Genomic DNA, 20,750 nt, shown 5'->3' on the forward strand with positions numbered 1-20,750 from the left:
AAGCTGTCATCAAGGCAAGTTGGTGGCTACTTTGAAGAATCTCAAATATAAAATATATTTTGCTTTGTTTAACACTTTTTTGCTTACTACATGATTCCATGTGTTATTTCATAGTTGTGATGTCTTCACTATTATTCTCCAATGTAGAAAATAGTACAGATAAAGAAAACACCCTTGAATGAGTAGGTGTGTCCAAACATTTGATGGGTACTGTATATATATATATATATATAATAATAATCTACAGAATTCACCAACAGGTGAATAAGAGCACCTGGATAAGAGCACCTGAGAAAGTCTATTTATTCCATGTGAAAATGTAATCTCACCCACACATGATTTTCTTTAGATGGCCTCTCCATTGAATGAAGCCCACACATGCTTTTCTATCAAACACTATACTGTAAGAGAGAAGAGCTTTCAGAAGAGCTGTCCGATAACCATGTCTGTTATAAACTAACCATTAAAACTGGCCCTGGGCCAGTGGTTACGGTTTCTCTGATCTGAGAAGCAGACCACTCAGTGTGTGATTTAAATGATTTGATAGGTGTGAAACTGTGTGTGTGCTGCTGTTGGTTGCCATAGCTACATTAATAGGACTTCAAACCAGGTCCCGCACCAATATGGTCACCACATGGGCATGAGTAGGGAATATTACCATGAAGAGCCTGTCTGTGACGCAGGTGGTGTGTGTGTGTCTCGCAGGCCTGACGTGCTTTGGCTTTGATGATAATGAAGCTGAGAGGAACAGGCTCTCAAGTTACAGATCAATGACACCTCGACTCGACAGACTGCTGCTGTGTGTGTGTGTGTGTGTTTAATTCCTTTCTGACTATATGCTTATTGGGCTGATAGGTCATTGCTCTGGATGTTTGTGTAAAAAAAGAAGGGAACTTAATTAAAGAGCAGGAAATTAACTAGTTCTTTCACCTTTAGATAAAAATAATGAAAACGGTATAACTGCTCGTACATAATTGGTGTGGGATATTATTCATTTCAGATAAGGCTTCAAATATATATGCATTCAATCATTGCAAGACAATGAAGGCATGCCAACAGATTTTCTTGTGTGTGTGTGTGTGTGTGTGTGTGTGTGTGTGTGTGTGTGTGTGTGTAGGTGCTTGTGTCTGCGTAAATGTGTGTGTTTGTTTCTCTGTGTCTGTGTGATTCTTTTAGCAACGGCAGCATCGACGTGTGGTTGTCAAGGTAGCAGCTCCAGAATTCCAGAATATGCTCACTGAGTCTGTACATAGTCAAAGATTTCCTTAATTTTGGGTCACAGTGTTTAGGGCCAAATAGCATTCTAGTTGGCTCTGTTTTTTTGTAAATTATTTCCAATGTGTCGAGTAATTATCTTTTTGTTTTCTCATGATTTGGTTGGGTCCCATTGTGTTGCTGGACCAGCTTGCTTAGGAGGCTCTTCTCCAGGTTAATTTCTCTGTAGGTGATGGCTTTGTTATGGAAGGTTTGGGAATCACATCCTTATATAGATGGTTGTAGAATTTATCGGCTCTTTTCTGGATTTTGATCATTAGCGGGTATCGGACAAATTCTGCTCTGCATCCATTATTTGGTGTTTTACGTTGTACAAGGAGGATATTTTTACAGAATTCTGCATGCAGTCTCAATTTGGTGTTTGTCCCATTTAGTGAATTCTTGGTTGGTGAGCGGGTCCCAGACCACACAACCATAAAGGGCAATGGGTTCTATAACTGATTCAAGTATTTTTTTTGCCAGATCTTAATTGGTATGTCGAATATTATGTTCCTTTTGATGGCATAGAAGGCCCTTCTTACCTTGTCTCTCAGATCGTTCACAGCTTTGTGGAAGTTACCTGTGGTGCTGATGTTTAGGCCGAGGTATGTATAGTTTTTTTGTGTGCTCTAGGGCAATGGTGTCTTCATGGAATTTGTATTTGTGGTCCTGGGAACTGGACCTTTTTTGGAACACCATTATTTTGGTCTTACTGAGATTTACTGTCAGGGCCCAGGTCTGACAGAATCTGTGCAGAAGATCTACGTGCTGCTGTAGGCCTTCAGATTCTAGTAGGGTGAGGCCGGGTGCTGCAGACTGTTCTAGTACCCTCACCAATTCGTTGATATATATGTTGAAGAGGGTGAGGCTTAAGCTGCATCCCTGTCTCACCCCCCGGCCCTGTGGAAAGAAATGTGTGTTTTTTTGCCAATTTTAACTGCACACTTGTTGTTTGTGTACATGGATTTTATAACGTCATATGTTTTATGCCCAACATCACTTTCCATCAGTTTGTAAAGCAGGCCCTCATGCCAAATTGAGTCAAAATATTTTTTTTAATCAACAAAGCATGAGCAGACTTTGCCTTTGTTTCTCTCTCGGTCTCTCGGTCTCTCTCTCTATCTCATTCTTTCTGTCTTCTCTGTCTCTTTTCTCTGTTTCCGTGGGGATTATCATTGTTAGTTTATTGACCACTATGAAGGCATCTCCGAAAAACTTGTGTAATATGGAATGGTGACAATATACAACAGGTGAGATCAGTATATGGTAACATTTAAAGATTTCACCCTAACAGGGCTGAATATGAACACATTCAATGATTGCTATGGGAATTGAGGCAGTGTGTGTTTCTTAAATAGCATCCTCTTCATAATCTCATAAAGTCTCTGGCGACATTTGAAAAGTTCACCCTCCTCGTTGTGAGGTCTCCGGATGACATGAGGGCAGATTGTGACTTCTCAGCTGCCTTGCCCTCTGACGCCGGGTGACATTTTAGAACCGTAATCAGGGTGCTGGAGTTAGGAGGAAATATACATGAGTGTCAGATTGTCCACCGCTATTTCATTTCTACCGTACAATAGCTTTTTTTGTCTCCACAAATTAATTCTGAACTGTAACCTTGCCTTTTCTCTCTGTAGCTTCATCGCCATATTTTATTTAGCCTCTTTTCTAACCTTTTATGTGAAAAAGGACTTTACCCTGACCCCCAAACACATACGTTATAACATTTACCTCAAAATGAACACAGCACAGGTAATTGTGTGAAGGGCAGCTAGTATACTCACATTACAAACAACAACATGGTTCCACATGTCTGTACATGTGGGGTGTAAACATAATGACAAATGTGTTTCTTTTCTGTTGGCTTCAGATATGGCCAGAATGGCTCATGGTTGTGTCACTTTGTATAATACCCATAAGTCAGTGCTTTGGCATACGCTCTGATTCCACGCGAACTTCCCCCTCAATGCTCAGACTAATTTACATTATGCAAAACTTAATTACCATAGCCTAATTAGTTGGCAGTCTCATCTATCATTTAGAAAAGGAGAGGGGATGTCTGTGTGTTTGTCTAAGTGTGTGTGTGTGTGTGTGTGTACTGTATCTCTGTGTCAATGGTGTGCCTTAATCTACTGTGTCTTCTTGTGTCAGTTTTCTGAGCTGGTGCATCTTGGGTAAGGCTGTGGGCATGTCAAACTGAATTATGTTTTTCCTGTTCTGGCCACACCTGAAGCTTGACTTCATACAAACATTTTGGAATTCATGTTTTGGTACTCTGGACTCTGTTTGCACATTGACTGAAGGACAGATTGAGGACAGATACTATCACTCGACTGAGGAAGGAAACATAGCTTTCTATTAGCAAATCTCCAATCAACCAATCCCAATCACAGACACATCTTTGTCATTTCCAATCAGCCTATCCAGTGAGCCGTAGCCAGCCAACCACTGTGTAACATGGATTGATGAGTATTGGAGAGGTATTTTCTGCATTTAAGTCAGTTGTATCTGTGTGTTTGTGTGTGCGTGTTTTTGCGTGTGTTGTGTGTCTGTGTGCATGTCTGGGAGTCTGCCTGCCTACCTGTCTGCCTCCGTCTGTCTATCTGCATGTGTATGTACACTACCGTACAAAAGTTTGGGGTCACTTAGAAATGTCCTTGTTTTTGAAAGAAAAGCACATTTTTTGTCCATTAAAATAACATCAAATTGATCGGAAATACAATGTAGACATTGTTAATGTTGTAAATGACTATTGTAGCTGGATTTTTAATGGAATATCTTCATAGGCGTACAGAGGCCCATTATCAGCAACCATCACTCCTGTGTTCCAATGGCACATTGTGTTAGCTAATCCAAGTTTAGAATTTTAAAAGGCTAATTGATCATTAGAAAACTCTTTTGCAATTGTGGTAGCACAGCTGAACACTGTTGTGCTGATTAAAGAAGCAAGTGGCCTTCTTTAGACTAGTTGAGTATATGGAGCATCAGCATTTGTGGGTTCGATTACAGGCTCAAAATGGCCAGAAACAAAGACCATTCTTCTGAAACTCGTCAGTCTATTCTTGTTCTGAGAAATTAAGGCTATTCCATGCGAGAAATTGCCAAGAAACTGAAGATCTCGTACAACGCTGTGTACTACTCCCTTCACAGAACAGCACAAACTGGCTCTAACCAGAATAGAGGTAGTGGGAAACCCGGTGCACAACTGAGCAAGAGGACAAGTACATTAGAGTGTCTAGTTTGAGAAACAGACGCCTCACAAGTCCTCAAATGTCAGTTTCATTAAATAGTACCCGCAAAACACCAGTCTCAAAGTCAATAGTGAAGGGGTGACTCTGGGATGCTGGCCTTCTAGATAAAGTTCCTCTGTCCGGTGTCTGTGTTCTTTTGCCCATCTTAATCTTTTCTTTTTATTGGCCAGTCTGAGATATGGCTTTTTCTTTGCAACTCCACCTAGAAGGCCAGCATCCCGGAGTCGCCTCTTATAAACTTGGATTAGCTAACACAACGTGCCATTGGAACACAGGAGTGATGGTTGCTGATAATGGGCCTCTGTACGCCTATGTAGATATTCCATAAGAAATCAGCCGTTTCCAGCTACAATAGTCATTTACAACATTAACAATGTCTACACTGTATTTCTGATCAATTTGATGTTATTTTAATGGACAAAAAAATGTGCTGTTCTTTCAAAAACAAGGACATTTCTAAGTGACCCCAAACTTTTGAACGGTAGTGTATGTGTGTGGCTATGTGAGATGACTTCATGCCGTTTTAAACATGGGGGATTTTCCTTCACGTGTTCAGTCAGAACTTTTCCATTTTCCATAGAGAATTAGAGGCATTAGACCGGGATGCTGGTTAATATTACGCCTGGCAGCTCTCCACTGGAGCCAATCAGGAGATAAACAGCCAATAGAGGCACACGGAGAGCTATCGACACCCAAACAAAAGACCCAACGTGGATAAATGGCTCGGGAACGTGGGCCTGAACAGGCGAGCTGGAGCGTGCGTTCAAGGGAACACTGCAGAAGTAATGATGCTTAACGGGAGCGTTTTCTCCATTGAAAAGAGCCAGACACAACCTAGGGCACAGTGTCTTTGTCTTCAGCATGTCGTCTGTGTTCTTTTCTGTTATGCCTCTTAGATGACCGAAAAGCCTCGAGTCTGAAGAGACCCTTGAGTCAACGCTGGGCTGTTTGAGTTGCAGTGGAGAGGAGAGCAGTTAAATGAGCCAGTTGGAAGCTGATGATGAGATGGCCTTAAAGGGATACTTTGGGATTTTGGCAAAGTTGCCCTTTATCAACTTCCACACAGTCAGATGAACTCATGGATGCCATTTTTATGTCTCTGCATCCAGTATGAAATAAGTTAGAGGTAGTTTTGTGAGCTAATGGTAACTAGCGTTAGCGCAATGACTGGAAGTATATGTTATCTACTAGCATGCTAGCAGTTACAATAAACTTCCAGTCATTGTGCTAATGCTAGTTAGCAATTGCGTTAATGCTAGTTAGCAACTTCCTTCAAACTGCACACAGATACATAAAAATGGTATCAGCGAGTTCATCTGACTCTGGAGAAGTAGATAAAGGGCTTGATTGCCAAAATCCTGAAGTATCCCTTAAAGGGGGTTATGAAAAAGCTACCAACTCATAGAGAGGAAATATAACCTTATTTCTTCAGCTATTCGTCCTTTGTCCAGCTCCTATGCCACGTTTTGATGTGAGGAAACATTCTCCATTCTTTGTAATGTACCAGATTGGGACAATGCAGAGTAATGTCAATAACATCACCATGTCTCCTTCATATAAATATTTTATTCAATATGTTGTATCTGTGTATACAATGGAGACACAAACTGTACAGTGCAGACAAACTCTTTTGCATATATATGTATGTAAAGTTAGCGGTACATTTACCGACACAATCTCTTTTTTTTCTTATTTTTGTTTTGACTTGATACACATAGGCTACAGTACTACATGCTTATCTCCACTGCCTTTCTTGTTTACCATGCAACAGGTGAGAGACGTATAGACTGAGAGAGAGAGAGAGAGAGACAGATGGAGAGATAGAGAGAGGGGTGGGCAGGGGTAAGGGGACGAATGAGATGGAATGTTGAGAAAGAAAGAAAGGGAGGGAGAAAGAGAGAGAGGTTTGTACATTTGCACAGTCAAGTCAATTCAATTTGACAAAAACTGATCCAGTCTTACTTGAAGTAGTCAGTTAGAGATTCAGAATCCAGCAGCACATAGAGCTCACCGATGGCAGGATTCAATCAGAGACCTTAGAGAGAGTTTGGCCAATGCAGTCTGAACTATGACATCACAGAGCTCGATGGCAGCCACGTTCGTGTCACTGGGCAATATTGAATCCTCAAGAGGCAGCAATGTGGTGCCCAGCTCTACAGTTGGCCCAACTCTCCATATTAAAGGACTCTGGTTTCAACAGGAACAGAAACACCATTAACTCAAAGACACAACACCATCAAATTGTAGGTCTACATTTCTTTGCCAAGAACAGCAGCTTTTGTTCAGCTTGGTACAGACAAAACACTGGACAAGAAGTACAGCAAATGTTGCTTCAACACTTTCCCACACAGCCCAGTGGAATCTTTTTTTTTTATACACCGTACCTTTTCGAGTGGTTTCTCTATGATCTCACCCAGCTAGCAAGCTTACGGTGGCCCATGAGCAGCCTGGGCCACAGGGCAAATTCGGCATCCATGGCCCATTTTGCTCATAGGCTTTACAGTGGCTGACTGTTGTTATAAGCTCTTGGAGCTAACGTGAGCCTTCAGATCCCAGGCACGGTTACAGGCTCAGCGAACTACCTCTGCTACTTATACAGGAAGTGACAGATCTTGATCCTCACAGTAAACATTTCATCACAAAAACGTAACAAACCAACATCATTCCCTTATTTCATTTAGACGAATGACACGTAAAAGAGTTTGGGTAAAGTCAAACGACGGGTAACGTCAAAGTATCAATGGCTTCTAAATGAGAAAGCTACAACTCCAAGATGGGATGGGAGGTTTGTAGTCACAGTGTGAAAGCCAACGGATATAGGACTGCGGCAGCATACCTCTTACCAATGCCAGCTAACAGCTACACCTCCAACATCACTTCTTTTACTGGTCCGTTTAGGACTGTTCCCTGTAGTGACTCTGTAGTGACTGTTCTTTCAATATTTTTTGTACGTTCTTCGACTTTGTCAACTTCACTATGTGTGCATGTACAGGGAGCTGTCAAAATAAAGGAAACACCAACATAGTGTCGTAATAGGGCGTTGTGCCACGAGCCAGAACAGCTTCAATGCACCTTGGCATAGATTCTAGAACTGTCTGGAACTCTATTGGAGGGATGCAAGAAATTCCATCATTTGGTGTTTTGTTGGCAGGTTGACGTTTATTGTCATAAGTCTTGTCCTAGATGCAGAACTGAGCGATTTCCCCTTAGATAGGCCAGCTGCAAAGTGGTGTTCATTTAAGGTTAGGGTTAGGCATTAAGGTTAAAAGTGTGGTTAAAGTTAGGTTTAAAATCAGATTTCATGATTTGTGCCTGTGCCAGCTAGCTAGTGACCACTCTGCAGAACTGCCTCCAAAACAAGATTCATGACAAAAAACACTAACCTGCGTTTTGTTGATGGTGACGGAAAACGCTGTCTCAGGCACTGCTCCAGAATCTCCCATAAGTGTTCAGTTGGGTTGAGATCTGGTGACTGTGCGGCCATTGCCTGTGGTTTACACCATTTTCATGCTCATCAAAACCTTCAGTTACCACTTGTGCCCTGTGGATGGGGGACCCTTATCATCCTAGGGGGGCATAGCCATGGTAGCCAAAATAATGGCCTGCCCAGGATTTAAAAAAATAAATTACCCTAAGATGGGATGTTAATTCCTTAATTAACTCAGGAGCCACACCTGTGTGGAAGCACATTCTTTCAATATACCTGGCATCCCTCATTTACTCAAGTGTTTCCATTATTTTGGGCAGTTACCTATACGTTGCCAGTGAAAATGCTACATGTCGGTCACCCTTGTGCAACTTTTGGCACTTTTCAAATATTGAATTGGAATTTCAATTCATGTCCTGAATTGACCATGGCTCTGGGATTGAAACTCATAGCTTCTCTGGGCATGCTAGCTACTCTGCTACCATGTACTCTACCTACCTACCATGCATTGCATCGGCTACCTCCTCAATACAACCAACGCATTAACATCTCATCCCCAGCCCCAGTCCTCTCCCTCTATACATGTCTTACAAAATACAAATATTGCCCTCCTGTATCATTCACTGCCTAAATGAACCTACAAACACACACAGAGAAAATAGTGATAGTAAGAAATAGAATAGAGATGTGGAGGTAGAGATAGAGAGAAGCTAAGAAAGAATGAGAGAGAGAAACAGAGAGAGAAAGAAACTAAGATAGAATGAAGGAATGAGAGAGGGAGTGAGAGAGAGAAGCTAAGAAAGAATGAGAGAGAGAGAGAGAGAGAGAGAGAGAGAGAGAGAGAGAGAGAGAGAGAGAGAGAGAGAGAGAGAGACAATCATTTGAAAAATAGAAGATGACAATCCTGTTTTGTGTCTGTACAACAATCTATCCAGACGGTCGCTGGTGCATTTTGGGTATAGAATTATAAACAAACAAACAAATTGGTAAACAGAAGAACAAACAGACTGTGGTCAATATGGATGGACTCTGTTGCTATAGTGCGTCAGAGTGAGAGAGGGGACTTATGGGTAGCCATCAGCAGGCAAGGCTACCTGGCAAAAAGGAAGAGGGAAAAAAACGCTTCGTCATCATTCTCACAGATTGTCACAGAAAAATAATCGTAAGGATTTGAAAAAGGCATTCCGTATCACGTAGGTAGGGCATTCTGCTGTCCAAGTTTGTAGTTTATCTAGCCGATACAAATCAGCCAATCCCCCTCCTCCTCCTTCCCTTCCTCCTCCTTCTCCCCTCCTCTTCTCCCTTCCCCATCCCCCAAATGGAGTGGTCCATTTCCTCATCTCGAACACCACTGCACCGAATCAGCCAAAAAGAGAAAGAGAGAGAGAGAGAGAGAGAGAATGAGCGAGAGAAAGAGAGAGGAGGTGGGACTTAGCCCATAATTGACCAATCAAGGTGAGAGTTTGAGTGCAGTGGGCAGAGTCTCAAGTCTCTGTCGTGCGGGGGGAGAGGAGGGGGCAGGGTTATGTTGCAGTCTCCTTCGGGTCGGGTTTGTTGATTGGTTTGCCCCCGTTCATGGTCACTGGTTCGCTGGTTGTGCTTTTGCTGGGCGGGACTCCGGCAACTTTAGGCAATGTCTCCCTGACGTCGTGCAACGACGGCTCCTTGTACATCGCAACTACAGAGAACAGGAGAGATCAGAGTGTTAGAATGTGTGAGTGTGTGTGTGTGTGCATCCATGTGTGTGTGACAACCCCCTTACCTTCTATAGGTTTGGGCAGGAAGTGAGCGGCTGGTTTGGTCTTTTTCACTCGGTTGCCCTTCATGGGCTGTCCTTCCTTATTCAGGCCCAAGAACCAGGCCCTCCCAGACTCATTCTGTCTGTACAGCATCGACGAGTAGATCACATAGTAGTTCTCAAAAACAGACTCCTTAAACTTACACTCTGCTGTAAACAGCTCCTACAGGAGACACATAAACACACACACACACACACACACACACACACACACACACACACACACACACACACACACACACACACACACACACACACACACACACACACACACACACACAGAATCAGTATCAAACATACAACAATGGACAAATTGCTACCACTTAATATTCCATTAGATGCCAGCCAAACATCCATCCAAGATTTTTATAATAGTTTCAATTCAACTGTTTCCATGACGTTTATTTAACTTCCATTGGCGACGATTTACCAACATTCAACCTGCTAAATGACTCACCCTGAATTGAATTCCGCTGCTCTATCGATCTCTACATACATTCAGCCTGAATCCTAGAAGTTGTTCAGCCATCCTAGAAGTTGTTTGTGCTCACTACAAAACAAATTCATCTGTGATTGGATCATCTCTAACCAATCAGAGTATCAAAGCCAATGATGTGATTCATGGTTCATGATGGCTCGCTCTAGCCCAACCCATTGGTTTCTGGAACCAATCAGAACGTTTAGAATGTGTTTGCATTCTACAAGATGTCAGGGAGGAAAGCAAATCCGGACTCATTGTGGAGAAGAAATGCTAGTGGGGGTGGTGTTTGGCGCTGTGGCTGGATGGGCAGTCAGTCTCCTAAATGACTGATTTGTACTGTAATTAACCATCCCTAGCTTCCAGAGCCTCAGAGAGACAGACGGGCTGGGAAAACATTGAAATTCCAATCAGGTGTGCTTGTCAGTCACCACCACAAGAAAAGAGACACTCGCTCACCTGTGTGGGCCTTTGTTCCCAGTTACCATGGAAACGATGGAACAGAGAAGATGGGAGGAGAAGAGGAGGAGGGTGGGGAAGTGGTTTGATGTGATGTCTAGGTGTGATTGATCGTGTTTGTGGTTGGCAACGTATTTCCATTTTCCTTTGCTCTTTTTATGGTTCTCATTATGGTTCACTGCACTTTTCCCTTGTGTCTTTCAACTCTGTCCAATTAGCACATTCAGGCTGTGTCTCAATAGTCTAAAGTTGCTTCCTCTACTTGTCTTCTCTCCTCTCTTTCATCTGCTCTGATGTGAAAGAATTGGACAGGTGTCCACCATGTTGTTTTTACTTATCCTGTGATTTCAGATCATTTAGGATTTAAAGGCCCAATGCAGACATTTTTTTATTTTTTATCTCAACATCAAATCAATTCTGGTTAACAATTAAGTACCTTACTGTGATTGTTTTCAATTAAAATAGTAAAAATAAACAAAAATAGCTTCTTAGCAAAGATTGATTTTCTCAAGCAAAAATGTTGCTATGAATGTCTGGGAGGGGTTTGAGTGGGGAGGGGAAAGCTGAAAACTAGCTGTTATTGGCAACGAGGTGAGGAACCCTCTTTCTTATTGTTCTATTAATTAATTCACCACCTGGCGACACCACCAGGCAGGCCAAAACTCCATCCCACCAAAATATACATTTTTAAACAGATCTTTCACGAAAAATACATTATCATAATTTTCATAATTTCACAGTATTATTCCAACCTCATAGTGTGGAAATATATATAAAACACAGTGAAATCCCGCTTTTGACTACACTGGGCCTTTAAGGTGAGGTGACAAGGAGAGGAAGCCATTTTAGAATATTGAGATGGACCTGCATACTGAACAATGTTATAAAACACAGGCTGTTAGAGAGAGAGAAGAGCCAGTGGAGATTAAAGGAGAGAAAGAAAGAGGGGAAGGAAAGAATTAGAAAGAAAGGAGGACGAATAAGAAAGAAAGGAGGACGTAGGAGGAGAGAAGAGGGAGATAAATCACCAAGGGAGGAGGATGTTTCCTGGGGGGAAACACACAAACACACACAGTCTTGAAAAACTAACCTTGTGGGGAGACACAATTCAGTCCCATTCAAAATCCTATTTTCCCTAACCCCTAAACCTAAACCTAACACTAACCTTAACCCCAAAAAACATTTTTGTATGAGTTGATATATTTTTCGTAAAGGGAAAATCAAGTCTGACATTTCAAAGTGGAAATTACAAACTTCAGAAGCCTTTTTAAACCTTGAATATACTAGACGTTTTAAATGTCCTGCATTGCAGGAAACTTCTCCTGCAACAGGGTGATCAAATAAAGATCCTACATCTGTACACACACACATGCTGGACCTTAATATTTTATAATATTAGAAACTGACTTAGGGCCAGTTTTCGTGCTGTGCTCTATACAGCTGAGGTCAGACCAGGGGTTAGAAGGTTGCAGAGGTCAGACCAGTGGTTAGAAGGGTGCTGAGGTCAGACCAGGGGTTAGAAGGGTGCAGAGGTCAGACCAGGGGTTAGAAGGGTGCAGAGGTCATACCAGTGGTTAAAAGGGTGCTGAGGTCAGACCAGGGGTTAGAAGGGTGCAGAGGTCAGACCAGGGGTTAGAAGGGTGCTGAGGTCAGACCAGGGGTTAGAAGGTTGCAGAGGTCAGACCAGTGGTTAGAAGGGTGCTGAGGTCAGACCAGGGGTTAGAAGGGTGCAGAGGTCAGACCAGGGGTTAGAAAGGTGCTGACAGTGATCCAGTATTGATCCCACATGACCACCTGGTCCCAGTGGAGACAGCTCTTATTGTTTTCTCTGTCATGCAGGGAGTGTGTGTCAGTGTGTGTGTGTGCGTGTGGTGTGGAGTGTGTGGTGTGGTGTGTATTGTTTGTGTGTGAAGTGTGGGGTTTGTGTGTATGTGTATATGTGTGTATGTGTGGTAGGTGTGTGTATGTGTGGTGTGTGTGTATGTGTGTCATGTGATTAAGTGTGTATGTGTGTGTGGGTTTGTGTGTGTGTTTGTGCCTCCAACACGGTTCATTATCACACTGCTAATTACCCAGGGGAATTGTGGGTAAACAAGTAAGTTAAAGAAAGGAAAGAGGGTGAGAGGAGGAGGACTGGAGAATGGCAGAATACAGAAGGACAGAATAAACACTGTGTGAAGGAACTAGTGAAACCTAGAGACCTCTTTAGATGGACTGTTTAAGTCTTAAAAGGGCAATCTTCATTTTTGGCAAATATAATTTTTGTACAAGTTATCTTTTTGAATGTATTTTGGCAGTAAACCAAAAAAGCAGTACGATACTCTGAGAAAAATGGTGGAAACATGGTGTTCAGTTCTACAGTTGTCTGTATCTCTTCAGCTGCCATAAACTGTTAACATGGAGAGGTATAGAGTAGCATCCCTGCTGTTGTGTGTCCGGTCTGGTTGTCTTTTAGTGAGGATGACACCATGCTCTTCCTTTCAACTCCACAAACCTTTCATCTAGTCATCCTGTCCTGTCTCTGGATCCAACACGCACGTGCACACACACACGCCACAAGGTCTAGGTCAGAAAACAGATGCTCTGGTATAGAGAGGAAAAGTGTGTGTGAGAGAGAGAGAGAGAGATAGAGAGAGAGAAGAGGAAGAGAAGAGAGACTGATAGAAGAGGCAGAGAGAGAGAGAGTGAGAGAAGAGGGAGAGTGAGAGAGAGAGAGAGAGAAGAGGGAGACTGAGAGAGAGAGAAGAGGGAGAGCGAGAGAGAGAGAAGACGAAGAGGGAGCGATAAAGAGAAGAGAGGGAGAGAAGAGGAAGAGAGGGAGAGAAGAGGAAGAGAGGGAGAGAAGAGGAAGAGAAGAGAGAGAGAGTGAGAGACAAGGAAGAGAGAGAGAGAGAGAGAGGGAGAGAGAGGGAGAGAAAAGGAAGAGAAGAGAGAGAGAAGAGGAAGAGAGAGTGAGAGAAGAGAAAGAGAGAGAAGGAAGAAGAGAAAGAGAGAGAGAGAAGAGGAAGAGAGAGAGACAGCAAAAGAGAGATATACACACAGCCATACAAAGGTTTAATGTATTTCTCCACCAAATAAACAAATAACTAACCCCCCCCCCCACACACACACACACACACATGCGCACTGCTCCTCCTGATCCCTATCCTGCCTTTTCAAATTATAACCAAAACACCCAGGAAAATTTCCTGGAAATTAGGAAAGACCACTGCTGGAAAGCATCCACTTAAACAGCAACGGGGAGCAATGGTGGGGAAGAGTACAGTTGAGAGTTTCAGCATGTGTGTGTGTGTGTGTGTGTGTGTGTGTGTGCATGCATGTGTTGCCTATGTATTCATGTGTTTAATATGTCATGGAACACGTCAGCTCATAGGCATCAGCAGACTCTGGGCAGGAATTAGTTGTTGTCTCCTTGTTTATCTCTACTGAAGAAAAATATAAATGCAACATGTAAAGTGTTGGTCCCATGTTTCATGAGCTTAAATAAAAGATCCCAGAAATGTTAGTTAGGCCCAAAAAGTGTATTTCTCTCAAATGTTGTACACAGATGTATTTACATCCCTGTTAGTGAGCATTTCTTTGCCAAGATAATCCATCCACCTGACAGGTGTGGCATATCAAGAAGTTGATTAAACAGCATGATCATTACACAGGTGCACCTTGCACTGGGGACAATAAAAGGGCACTCTAAAATGTGCAATTGTGTCACAACACAATGCCACAGATGTCTCAAGTTTTGAGGAAGCATGCAATTGGCATGCTAACTGCAGGAATGCCAGATAATTGAATGTTCATTTCTCTACCATAAGCCGCCTCCAACGTCATTTTAAAGAATTTGGCAGTAAGTCCAATCGGCTTCACAACTGCAGACCACGTGTAACCACGCCAGCTCATGACCTCTACATTCCGGCTTCTTCACCTGCGGGATCATTCGAGACCAGCCACCTGGACAGCTGATGAAACTGAGGAGTATTTTTGTCTTGTTATAAAGCCCTTTTGTGGGGAAAAGGTGGCACATACAGCATCTATCTCACTTACGTTTTCCTCCATAGTATTAACATGTATAGGATATGATAGTTCTCCCTCCATAGTATTAACATGTAGAGGATATGATAGTTCTCCCTCCATAGTATTAACATGTAGAGGATATGATAGTTCTCCCTCCATAGTATTAACATGTAGAGGATATGATAGTTCTCCCTCCATAGTATTAACATGTAGAGGATATGATAGTTCTCCCTCCATAGTATTAACATGTAGAGGATATGATAGTTCTCCCTCCATAGTATTAACATGTAGAGGATATGATAGTTCTCCCTCCATAGTATTAACATGTAGAGGATATGATAGTTCTCCCTCCATAGTATTAACATGTACAGGATATGATAGTTCTCCCTCCATAGTATTAACATGTAGAGGATATGATAGTTCTCCCTCCATAGTATTAACATGTAGAGGATATGATAGTTCTCCCTCCATAGTATTAACATGTACATGATATGATAGTTATCCCTCCATAGTATTAACATGTAGAGGATATGATAGTTCTCCCTCCATAGTATTAACATGTAGAGGATATGATAGTTCTCCCTCCATAGTATTAACATGTACAGGATATGATAGTTCTCCCTCCATAGTATTAACATGTAGAGGATATGATAGTTCTCCCTCCATAGTATTAACATGTAGAGGATATGATAGTTCTCCCTCCATAGTATTAACATGTACATGATATGATAGTTATCCCTCCATAGTATTAACATGTAGAGGATATGATAGTTCTCCCTCCATAGTATTAACATGTAGAGGATATGATAGTTCTCCCTCCATAGTATTAACATGTAGAGGATATGATAGTTCTCCCTCCATAGTATTAACATGTACATGATATGATAGTTCTCCCTCCATAGTATTAACATGTAGAGGATATGATAGTTCTCCCTCCATAGTATTAACATGTAGAGGATATGATAGTTCTCCCTCCATAGTATTAACATGTAGAGGATATGATAGTTCTCCCTCCATAGTATTAACATGTACATGATATGATAGTTCTCCCTCCATAGTATTAACATGTACAGGATATGATAGTTCTCCTCCATAGTATTAACATGTAGAGGATATGATAGTTCTCCTCCATAGTATTAACATGTAGAGGATATGATAGTTCTCCCTCCATAGTATTAACATGTAGAGGATATGATAGTTCTCCCTCCATAGTATTAACATGTAGAGGATATGATAGTTCTCCCTCCATAGTATTAACATGTAGAGGATATGATAGTTCTCCCTCCATAGTATTAACATGTAGAGGATATGATAGTTCTTCCTCCATAGTATTAACATGTAGAGGATATGATAGTTCTCCCTCCATAGGATTAACATGTACAGGATATGATAGTTCTCCCTCCATAGTATTAACATGTACAGGATATGATAGTTCTCCCTCCATAGTATTAACATGTACATGATATGATAGTTCTCCCTCCATAGTATTAACATGTAGAGGATATGATAGTTCTCCCTCCATAGTATTAACATGTACATGATATGATAGTTCTCCCTCCATAGTATTAACATGTAGAGGATATGATAGTTCTCCCTCCATAGTATTAACATGTAGAGGATATGATAGTTCTTCCTCCATAGTATTAACATGTACAGGATATGATAGTTCTCCCTCCATAGTATTAACATGTACAGGATATGATAGTTCTCCCTCCATAGTATTAACATGTAGAGGATATGATAGTTCTCCCTCCATAGTATTAACATGTAGAGGATATGATAGTTCTACCTCCATAGTATTAACATGTAGAGGATATGATAGTTCTCCCTCCAGAGTATTAACATGTAGAGGATATGATAGTTCTCCCTCCATAGTATTAACATGTACAGGATATGATAGTTCTCCCTCCATAGTATTAACATGTACAGGATATGATAGTTCTCCCTCCATAGTATTAACATGTAGAGGATATGATAGTTCTCCCTCCATAGTATTAACATGTAGAGGATATGATAGTTCTTCCTCCATAGTATTAACATGTACAGGATATGATAGTTCTCCCTCCATAGAAAACTCTCAGACCCGATGGTGAGGGCTACAGTATATACTGTACACTGTTTTTGTTACTATAACGGTGTAAACCAACCTACAGGTTTCCGTGTAAACTGTGTGTGTGCGTTGTCTGTGTGTCTGCATGAGTGTGTGCTCGAGTACTCAGATGTGTGTGTTCTTCACACTCTTCAACACACACTCAGAGCTGGTTTCCTCTTGCCCAGCGTGGTTGGTAATTAACACATACCAGATCATTTCACACTAGTCCATCTGTTGACTGCAGAGACAGAGACCGAGAGAGATGGATGGATCGAGACGAGTCTCTCTCTGCAACCAGAGAGCCGTCTCATCTGTCTGACAGATGTGTAGTACTATAGATCATCTTGATGCTTCCTCTTCAGGAGGAGTAACACTACAACAATCTACTCTGGATCTTACTGTTAAGGGTCGGCCATCTTGTGTCTTTGTGATTCATAAAAGCAGCGCCTTTATGAACCATTCAGTTCCAGGTAGTTGTCAATTGGCACTGACGGAAACATGGATCACCACAGATAACACTGCTACTCCTACTGCTCTCTCTTCGTCCGCCCACGTGTTCTCGCACACCCAGAGAGCTTCTGGTCAGCGGGGTGGTGGCACCGGGATCCTCATCTCTCCCAAGTGGTCATTCTCTCTTTCTCCCCTTACCCATCTGTCTATCGCCTCCTTTGAATTCCATGCTGTCACAGTTACCAGCCCTTTAAAGCTTAACATCCTTATCATTTATCGCCCTCCAGGTTCCCTCGGAGAGTTCATCAATGAGCTTGATGCCTTGATAAGCTCCTTTCCTGAGGACGGCTCACCTCTCACAGTTCTGGGCGACTTTAACCTCCCCACGTCTACCTTTGACTCATTCCTCTCTGCCTCCTTCTTTCCACTCCTCTCCTCTTTTGACCTCACCCTCTCACCTTCCCCCTCTACTCACAAGGCAGGCAATACGCTCGACCTCATCTTTACTAGATGCTGTTCTTCCACTAACCTCACTGCAACTCCCCTCCAAGTCTCCGACCACTACCTTGTATCCTTTTCCCTCTTGCTCTCATCCAACACTTCCCACACTGCCCCTACTCGGATGGTATCGCGCCGTCCCAATCTTCGCTCTCTCTCCCCCGCTACTCTCTCCTCTTCCATCCTATCATCTCTTCCCTCTGCTCAAACCTTCTCCAACCTATCTCCTGATTCTGCCTCCTCAACCCTCCTCTCCTCCCTTTCTGCATCCCTTGATTCTCTATGTCCCCTATCCTCCAGGCCGGCTCGGTCCTCCCCTCCTGCTCCGTGGCTCGACGACTCATTGCGAGCTCACAGAACAGGGCTCCGTGCAGCCGAGCGGAAATGGAGGAAAACTCGCCTCCCTGCGGACTTGGCATCCTTTCACTCCCTCCTCTCTACATTTTCCTCTTCTGTCTCTGCTGCTAAAGCCACTTTCTACCACTCTAAAGTCCAAGCATCTGCCTCTAACCCTAGGAAGCTCTTTGCCACCTTCTCCTCCCTCCTGAATCCTCCTCCCCCTCCCCCCTCCTCCCTCTCTGCAGATGACTTCGTCAACCATTTTGAAAAGAAGGTCGACGACATCCGATCCTCGTTTGATAAGTCAAACGACACCGCTGGTTCTGCTCACACTGCCCTACCCTGTGCTCTGACCTCTTTCTCCCCTCTCTCTCCAGATGAAATCTCGCGTCTTGTGACGGCCGGCCGCCCAACAACCTGCCCGCTTGACCCTATTCCCTCCTCTCTTCTCCAGACCATTTCCGGAGACCTTCTCCCTTACCTCACCTCGCTCATCAACTCATCCCTGACCGCTGGCTACGTCCTTCTGTCTTCAAGAGAGCGAGAGTTGCACCCCTTCTGAAAAAACCTACACTCGATCCCTCCGATGTCAACAACTACAGACCAGTATCCCTTCTTTCTTTTCTCTCCAAAACTCTTGAACGTGCCGTCCTTGGCCAGCTCTCCCGCTATCTCTCTCAGAATGACCTTCTTGATCCAAATCAGTCAGGTTTCAAGACTAGTCATTCAACTGAGACTGCTCTTCTCTGTATCACGGAGGCCCTCCGCACTGCTAAAGCTAACTCTCTCTCCTCTGCTCTCATCCTTCTAGACCTATCGGCTGCCTTCGATACTGTGAACCATCAGATCCTCCTCTCCACCCTCTCCGAGTTGGGCATCTCCGGCGCGGCCCACGCTTGGTTGCGTCCTACCTGACAGGTCGCTCCTACCAGGTGGCGTGGCGAGAATCTGTCTCCTCACCACGCGCTCTCACCACTGGCGTCCCCAGGGCTCTGTTCTAGGCCCTCTCCTATTCTCGCTATACACCAAGTCACTTGGCTCTGTCATAACCTCACATGGTCTCTCCTATCATTGCTATGCAGACGACACACAATTAATCTTCTCCTTTCCCCTTCTGATGACCAGGTGGCGAATCGCATCTCTGCATGTCTGGCAGACATATCAGTGTGGATGACGGATCACCACCTCAAGCTGAACCTCGGCAAGACGGAGCTGCTCTTCCTCCCGGGGAAGGACTGCCCGTTCCATGATCTCGCCATCACGGTTGACAACTCCATTGTGTCCTCCTCCCAGAGCGCTAAGAACCTTGGCGTGATCCTGGACAACACCCTGTCGTTCTCAACTAACATCAAGGCGGTGGCCCGTTCTTGTAGGTTCATGCTCTACAACATCCGCAGAGTACGACCCTGCCTCACACAGGAAGCGGCGCAGGTCCTAATCCAGGCACTTGTCATCTCCCGTCTGGATTACTGCAACTCGCTGTTGGCTGGGCTCCCTGCCTGTGCCATTAAACCCCTACAACTCATCCAGAACGCCGCAGCCCGTCTGGTGTTCAACCTTCCCAAGTTCTCTCACGTCACCCCGCTCCTCCGCTCTCTCCACTGGCTTCCAGTTGAAGCTCGCATCCGCTACAAGACCATGGTGCTTGCCTACGGAGCTGTGAGGGGAACGGCACCTCAGTACCTCCAGGCTCTGATCAGGCCCTACACCCAAACAAGGGCACTGCGTTCATCCACCTCTGGCCTGCTCGCCTCCCTACCACTGAGGAAGTACAGTTCCCGCGCAGCCCAGTCAAAACTGTTCGCTGCTCTGGCCCCCAATGGTGGAACAAACTCCTCACGACGCCAGGACAGCGGAGTCAATCACCACCTTCCGGAGACACCTGAAACCCCACCTCTTTCAGGAATACCTAGGATAGGATAAAGTAATCCTTCTCACCCCCCCTTAAAAGATTTAGATGCACTATTGTAAAGTGGCTGTTCCACTGGATGTCTTAAGGTGAACGCACCAATTTGTAAGTCGCTCTGGATAAGAGCGTCTGCTAAATGACTTAAATGTAATGTAAATGTAATTGTGTTGAATTCTTTGAAGTTCTAGAGCAGCATATATGTTGTATTATTATAAAACATCATTCTTCGGTAAAAAACAGGTAATATCTGTTAAATCCCTAACAACTTTTTTCTTCATAGTCAGCGGTGTGTGTGTGTGCGCGGGTGCATGTGGACAGGACTTCCCCCATCAATAATTAAAAAGCAGCCCTCCTCCCTCTGTCTCTAACTGAACAGAGAAACAGAACATATATTCTCTCCTCCAAAAAAGGACAAAACAAGCGGCCGGCTGCTCTCCTCTCGGCAGCATCATGTCACTGTCCCTCGCTCCGACACAGTGAGGAAAAATAAGGGATATTTGACTGCTCTGGTGTGTCAGGGTCGGGAATAATTCATATTTCCCTCCCTCTCCATGTCCCTCCCTCCCTCCCTCTCCATGTCTCACTCTCACCCACTCTCTCTCACCCTCTTTCTCACCACTTCACTTTCTCTCAAGGAAGCACTCAAGTTTCCTTGGAGACAAGGAGAGAGAGGAGGGTTTGGGTGCAAACGATGTGGATTTCTCTCTATTTCAATCTCTCTCTCTCTTTCTCTCTCTGCTGGTCTTTTCCATATAAAGCTCATTGTTAGAACACTACCTGTCGAAGC

General features: G+C 43.6%; 1 pseudogene; it reads right to left on the reverse strand.

The window, feature by feature from the left end:
* Positions 1-6,051: 6,051 nt before the first annotated feature.
* Positions 6,052-20,750, reverse strand: part of LOC115129994 (fibroblast growth factor 14-like) — a 98,280-nt pseudogene continuing 83,581 nt past the window's right edge.

This window comes from Oncorhynchus nerka, linkage group LG5 (assembly GCF_034236695.1).
Source record: "Oncorhynchus nerka isolate Pitt River linkage group LG5, Oner_Uvic_2.0, whole genome shotgun sequence".
NCBI lineage: Eukaryota > Metazoa > Chordata > Actinopteri > Salmoniformes > Salmonidae > Oncorhynchus > Oncorhynchus nerka.